Here is an 8,127-nt window from a genome sequence, read left to right as displayed (position 1 = left end):
TTGCCATTTCTGAATATTCACATTGCATTGATTGCTCTGGCACGTGTAGTGAAATAATGATGAATTTCTGAAATATTTAATAGTGAATTGTTGAGATTTAGCCTCGTGTAACCTGTGTACGGTAGTGATATATTGATCGTGTGATATTTCCAGCGTGTGCTAGAGTGAAGTACAAATTCATTGAAGTTACATATAGAGATTTCTGTCAGGAAGTTCGTTGCACAAATGTCATGTAAATAAGATATGTCAAATTCAGAAGAAGTGATTTGTGTATGTTTGCAAGAAGTTAACTCATTGCATTTGATATTCATGTCATCACAGTAATAACTTCAAGTCTCTTCCAAAATGTGTGATGTTGTGTGATTCTTAGACCTCTTATGAACTGAATTATCGGCCTGTAAGTTTTATATAATTATTCAGTACACACTGTTGTGTGCTTAGATAGTCATTCCTGTCACCTGTAACTACTCTTCTACACTCTTGTGTATCATAGAATCATTTGATACAGTGGACCCCCATTATAACAAAGTCCTCGGGACGGCAGTTTTTTTTCGTTTTATTGAAATTTCGCTATAACCAAACAAACAAACAATAAAAACACATAGAGCTGATAATGTTGCGGTCTGAATTTTTACTTCATTGTAACCGGAATTTCGTTATAACCATGTTCGTTATAATGGGAGTACACTGTATTGAAGGAGTCTTTGTCCAGTAAAATTTGTTTTTGGTGCTAGTAAATTACCTCAGATGTAAGTGAATTGTCAGATATCCTCAAAGGGCTGTGTTACATCAAGTGCCTGTCACATCTTTAATATATAACCATTTAAATTGCCATGGCAGCAAGTAAATAGTTACAGCTGATTGGTTGATACATACATCTTGCTTTGGCAGTTGTAATGATTGTAAGTTGGTAATACAGTAATTTGCTCTTTGGTACCTTTACATTTTCTGAAGATCACTGTGATATATTTTATCAGTGTTAGAAAATTCAGTTTTCATATCTTGATTGTTATTTTCATATTTTTCAATTTTTAAAGTAAAGACAAATCATTACCTCAGCTCCACTGCCAGCCTAGAAGAATACAAAAGGTTATATTCAAAACAGTAGTAGCACTTTGAAACTCAAACATACATATAATTGTTATGTACTTCACCATCCTGTACTTATCAACATGTATGAGGGCGCTATACACAGAAATGTAGATTAGCAATCATCTTTAACCTTACATTGTCTTCCTAAACTGAACAGATACTGGACAAAGCAGGGTCTATGTTGTAGAAATGTGTCATAGATAATTATCGTACAAGCACAAGTTCCATTTGCCACTGTTGCTAACAACTCTATGTGTGTTTTATGCAAAAGATGCATGAGTTTGCACTACACACACACTTTGGACAGGTGTACGTTTAGTGGATTGTGTGCAAAATGTATCTAGCTCTGACAATCTTCATAAGGGAATAAATGGTAACATAGTATAATGTACAATGCATTTTAGTATATTTGCATACATTTGCAGCCAAGCTTTGGGAAGAACTGTGTTGAGCAGAGAGAAATATTGTCTGCTAGTGAAAAAAAAAAACACCACGAAACAAAAACAAAATAAAACAAAGCCCCCAACAAAACAAAACAAAAGAAAACAAATCAAACAAAGAAAAAAGAAACAAACAAACAACAACCTGAGTCCCATGCACTAAATAAAAAAAAATGTTTATTATACATTCTATACAACTCCCATTTCTATACAATTTCTTGGCCTTTGAAAGTACACATTCTTCCTTTCCCGTACAAGTCCACCAATGAGGTGTATTGTCGTACTCTTCTTCTTCATGAATGACCTAGATCAAAACTACCTACAAATGTGTACAGACTATGTTACAGCATGTGATAGTGTGGTTCAGTTCCCTCAAAGAACTGTTGTATTGACTACCCAGGCTCTATGTATTTATATTTGCTGTGCTATCCAGTATCGAGATGCTAGTATTGCATTCAATGGTTTTGAAACGTGTAGAAACGTGTGGTGACTGGTGTTTCTCCTTGGTTGAGCTTGATGGACATTTATTGCATAATAGAGCACCAAAGTGTGACGTCATAGCCATTCATTGTCATTGAAACTGGTTCTAAACAACCTCACATATAATAGCTCAAGTGTGTGTGTGAGCACAGCGGCTTTTAACCATGCTCAAACAAAAGATTATGACGTCATCACTTCTGTACTCTACACTACGGCTGTGACTTTCTCTTCGCTATATACAATGCACTGTGCATTGCTCAGGTGTCCAATGTAGTTGAAAGTAATCGTAGATTACAACTGATATATATATATATATGTATATATATATGTATATATATATATACATATATATATATATATATATATATATATATATATATATATACATATATTAATACTTTGTGTTGGAGGGAACAGTTTCGTGTTTTTTTTTTCAAGATATATGTCTTACAGCAAAATAGTATGTAAAAATATTTCATGTAAAGTGCGAGTCATTATACCTCTGAGAAGAACTTATCCTAGTGTTATTGTGGCGACAAATGAATGAATAAACAGGATGTTTCATGAAGACAATACAGCAGTTTTAGTCACCTTATTTTACCATTGCTTAAAAAGAGGTCTGAGCTAATTGCTATACTGCCGGGCAGTTGCCATGGAAACAGCAATATAACGCTTGTCATGCTTGTGCTCTAAATTCACAAACGAATATGATGTGGACTTTGTCTCTGAAATTTCACACATGCAGTCGAGTTGAATATTATTCTCTAGTCTGGTGTGGTTGAGAGTGGATAGAGGCATATATGTGGGCTAGAGACAGGATGAGACGATAGACGTAGCTTGAATCCTCACAGTTTGATTGTAATTCTCGAACTTTCGGGCCCTGACCTTTATCAAGACTGGGGATCAAAAACAAAATTATGTTATATATATATATATATATATATATATATATATATATATATATATATATATATATATATTAGTTATAGTTATATAGCGACAGAGGAAAGAATTAAAGAATGATGGAGAGAGAGAGAGAGAGAGAGAGAGAGAGAGAGAGAGGGGTATTGTATTGTATTGTATTGTATTGTGTTGTATTTATTCAGGCAAATTAAAACAACATGTCTAGGGGTGCAAAAAACAAAAAGAAGGCACGAATACCCCTGAAGTACATTACACACCAATTTAAGCAAATTAATGATTATTATCGGAACATTGATATACAAAAATCTAAGTACACTTAAGTATAAATATAATACAGTAAAATGAAAATGAAATTAAGCTCTGGCCTTCGGAACAGCGATATCGCCCAAAGAATGAATAATCTATATAAGTATGTTGATAAGTGATAATGCAAAAGAATAATAATCATCTAAACAAACAATATTGCAGGGTATACAAGCGGGATATTGAATAAAGTGGATGATGTATATAAAAAAAATCTATATAATAATGTATACACATTAATATTACATCAGTCAGAATAAGGTTAGAACGTTCAACAAATGAAACATGATCTGTTACATAAAACATTGTAAAATAGATTCACATACATAAAAGATTATCTTACTAAATATTTAGAACGAGAAAGGGATTGTGGGTAAGGGAGAGGGAGAGACACGAAGAGCAAAGAAAGAAAGAAAGATGGAAAGAAAGGAGTGAGATGGAAGGAATGATGGACAGAGATAAACGAGAAGATAAAGAAAGAAATGGGAGAGACTATGGGGGAGAGAAAGAAAATAGAAGAAAGGGAAAGAGAGAGAGAGAGAGAGAGAGGGAGGGAGAGAAAGGGAGTTGAAGGACTGATAAAAAAGGAAAGTAGAGAAGGGCTTTAAGAGGTAAAGGGTTGTAATGACCAGATGTTTGAAAAAAAAATCATTAACAAAGGGCTATCGCACACAAATCTGGTCGGTTGCTCTCATCCCCCGCCACAAGGTTGACGCATTATGATGACGGTAATAATGAATCGCGTGTACAATGTATTCCTACCCATCATATGGTCCAATACTAGTATAGGATGCGGAGAATCCCGTACCGCAGACGCAGAGATGCGCAGAGTTAATGCAAAGGCAAACTAATCTTCCGAGAAAGTCCTTAAAGGAAAATAATGCTGATATTTTTGGTACGTACCTTCATGTTAAGAGTTAAAAAGTTTGAAAATATCAAATATGAAAATCTTTACAGATTTGGACAATAACTTTGTCTGGAATTACAGATTTTTGAACATCTTAGTTATCACTTGAGAACACTAGTTTATTGTGACTTCACCTCAATATGCCTTTCTTGTTTTGATTTTCGTTGAGTTTCGTTAAAGTCAACATGCACATGCATTTTCAGTCAGTGGATGAGCTAGATAATGTTTACCAAAAAAAAAAGACTAAACAAAGAAAACTCAAAATCGTGATGAGTTATTGTTCATGTACGATCCAGCTATAGAGACTGGTGAGTTGACGACGTTATTGTTTATTCTAATTTGCAATTATGGAAATACGTGAAATACAATAATCCAATTACTTTCAAGTCTTCCTTTAACGAGTTCCTTTTGTTCGGAGTTACTATATGTATACATCAAAGACAATGAAGAGTGTGTGTAGATGTCTAGTTTAAATAGATGAAAACAACTGCGTTTGTTCTGTTTTGTTTTTCTCTACTCCTGTTCCTTCATTATTAATTCTTGACGCCCTGATTCCAAAGTCCACGCCATTCCTGTCCGGGATCACACGACCTTCGTACAGACGTGATAGTGATCTTGATAACTAGCTCAAACATTCCTTATTAAACGTCATTGACTCGTTGGTTAACCCCTTCTGTTCCAATGTATCAAATGTGCACAGATTTTACACACAAACCTCTATGGACAAGAAAATAAACGTGACACGCGAAAGATTAAAGAATAACTAGATTGTCTTCATATACTATTATAGGGTGTGAATGAAAACAATCTTATCAGACGCCCTTGCGATTTCTTAATCCTTTTTCTGATATCTAGTTTTCTGTATCACTTCTTGGTTTCTTGCTGTCGTTTCCATGTAGGACGATCTAATAGTATTCAAAACTACATCTACCCATTTAATTAATGAAGTTATTTCAATGGACCAGTATCAAATGTCTCATCTCTTTCAAAATAAGGTATATTCTGGGTAAGATTATTTCATTTCTTTGAAATTACGCAATATCAAATTAAATAACTTTCGCAGAACATGATTTCTATCGAAAACTTGCATATGAGTGAATAATCAGAAATATAGATTAGTATAGGGTCCTACATACATACATACATACATACATACACACATGTATAAATGTTATTGCATCCATGTCACATTTTTATATCTTTCTGAGTCGATGCTACTGAAATTTATAATTTACTAGTATGACATTTTATAATTCGTAAAACTGTGTTTGTGAACTTTAGTCTATTGCATTTGGATGTGAGAAGTTTGTGGTATGTTCCCTGAGGCATATATGCATGATGGAAGCATAGTTTTACGCGCTTCCTCGTGACTCACTGTAGAATAAGTTTGTTGGCTAGCAGCTGCAACTTTAAACCGTGGTCATCACCAAATTAATGCATTACCAAAAGACTACTTTGCGTTTGGATCGGTGTCTGCTAAAGCATTGTTGTTGTTGACATGGAGCAATTACACTAAAATAAAAAGTGAAAATCGTTGATTGCGGAAATTTTATATTAGACACACTATTATAGGATTTCATTTCATTTTCACGATGTTTATCCACAATATTATTTTCTTTCGTATTGCATGCATTCGTTCGGACGAAGCTTCCACGAAAAAGGAGAAAAACTAACCCAAAACAAAACTGTAAACATACTCATTCGCATCATTTATTGGCCAGACAATATATTAGATTTAATTCTTCTTAAACTTGATGATAACAGTAAAAGAGGGGAAAGACCGATTTATCTTCGATCGGAGTTTCTTCCGTTTCCAGAGTTTTGATCGTCAGCTCTTGTTATAATTGCTTGTCAGCCTTCTGTGTAAACAGTTGCCTGTTTACAATGGAATGTCGCCGATATTGACTTACTGGCAACACTCGTTTTAAAGAACGGAGACCCAAGGGGTGGACAGACGCTCTATAAACGCATCGAGAATGCTGGGGGTCGCGGGTGTGTTTCGTTCCTAGCTATAATAGTCTACCTACTTTGCGGACGAGGCGTACGTTGAAGAGAGCCCTGCCTATCCGGACCCACTACCGACCCGTCATCATACTAGGGAATGTTTTGAAGACTGGAGTACCATTCTAGTCTTTGTCTGTTCCTAGTGAGCTGGAACAGGTCCTGGTAATAACAATTGTGAGCATCACTTGATGTCCTTGTCTTGAATGCGGCTCTAGAAAACAGTTTAAGATATAATGATACAGGTTGATAGTGTCCGTAGATAATACACGCGTGTTGATGAATACGTGGGACGGTGCTAAACATTATATTCCATCGGATTTTGAGACAGGGCTTATCAGGTCTCGTAGCCATACATCGGTGCTATTTACATCAGTTCTACTTACGGTTTTTGAGTGGTAATTTCTGTTATCTCAACATGGAATGGTCTTCAGACTATTGGGATGAAGACGAATGAAGGAAAAGCCTGGACACTGGATTCCTTGCCGTGAGTCAAGCGCCAATTTATAGGACAGAGCTGTGAGTAATAGTTTTTGTGACAGACATGTTATTTTCAATACGCTTGTAACGTTTTGTTTTGTTGTGTTTTATTTGGTTTGTTATTACGGTTATGAAGTTTACCTTTTTACCTTTACTCTGGCTTGACTTTATTGTGCACCAACTGTTTACTTAATTAATGTATAGACTTATCAATTATATATATATCAATTTATTTCAATATGCATCTTCCGATCTGACATCACAATCACACACAGATAATATTTTGCATTATAATATTGGTACATATTTCTCTTACTTTGCATCGTGAATGTATGTTATTATTTGCATGTATCGTTTCGTTGTCTGTAGACTGTGATCATCAGTGAAACTCCTGGATCATCGAACAATGGTTTGCTTCTAAATCTAAACTTTTGAAATGAAAACAATGATCTAATTCTTGAAGAAGGGTTAGCGGAAGAAGGATTGTCATTTATGTTGCTCTGTTGAATCTCTCAACACCAACACCACCTCTCGTTTCTGGGAGGGGATACTCTATATCTTTATATCTGTGTATCTGTATATCTGTATATCTATCTGTAGGTGGTTTTAATAACTGTTGGTTCGATTCCCCCATTATCATTGATTATAGTGTTCACAATTTCGTGTTTGATATTGTTCTTGTAATATTTATTCCTACATGCATATAAATCACATATGTATTTGTATATATATAAATATAGAATGATCTTACATGATTTACAACATCTAGCTGCGATATATTGTTTAGCAACTTTGTGAGTGATATGTGACACACACATTGTGGGAGCTGGGCGCCTTTGAATGTTTCTAAAGATAAATGGCGCTAAGTAAATGCTGTTACATATATCATCAACCTCATAATTATGTAGTATAGGTACAGATACTTTAATATTATACCTCTGTGTGCCTGTGTGTTTATACATCTAATTCTTTTACAGATTATCTGCGAGATATCTTAGTACATGTAGTAACCATTTTTTACGAGAATGTAATGGTTTTATCTACAAATCAGATAAGAACAACCACAACCTGACTCGAATGCATCCTGCTTAGCAGATAATTCTTAAGTTTCCCCATGTTCCCCCTTTACTTCTTAATAATGTAGGCACTTCCCCTTTAACGTGACACTCAGCAGTGCATGACATCCAATTACATTAAACTTGCTGAGGATATAATTAAGTTAAATGTAGGTATGAAAAAAGAAGGGTATCGCATTTAATCTTCTGTTTGTGTTTTACCAATATTCTACTGCCAATTGGCGCATATGTCACTTTAATCTTCTACGTTAATCTATCTTCTACCTAAAGGGTAGTGCTGGCTATAAAAGACCGCCCAGTCTTCGCCAATCGCAGTAGACATAAACAGAGATTTCTGTCAAGTATTCCGCGTTCATACAGTTAATACCAAACCAAAGTTGCCATGGTAATTGCTGTTGGTTCGATCGATATTCCACTTACGAGT

The sequence above is a fragment of the Diadema antillarum genome, unplaced genomic scaffold, assembly GCF_040938485.1.
Source record: "Diadema antillarum isolate AM-2024a unplaced genomic scaffold, OU_Dant_1.0 scf00000063, whole genome shotgun sequence".
Lineage (NCBI taxonomy): Eukaryota > Metazoa > Echinodermata > Echinoidea > Diadematoida > Diadematidae > Diadema > Diadema antillarum.
This window is presented reverse-complemented; position numbering follows the sequence as displayed.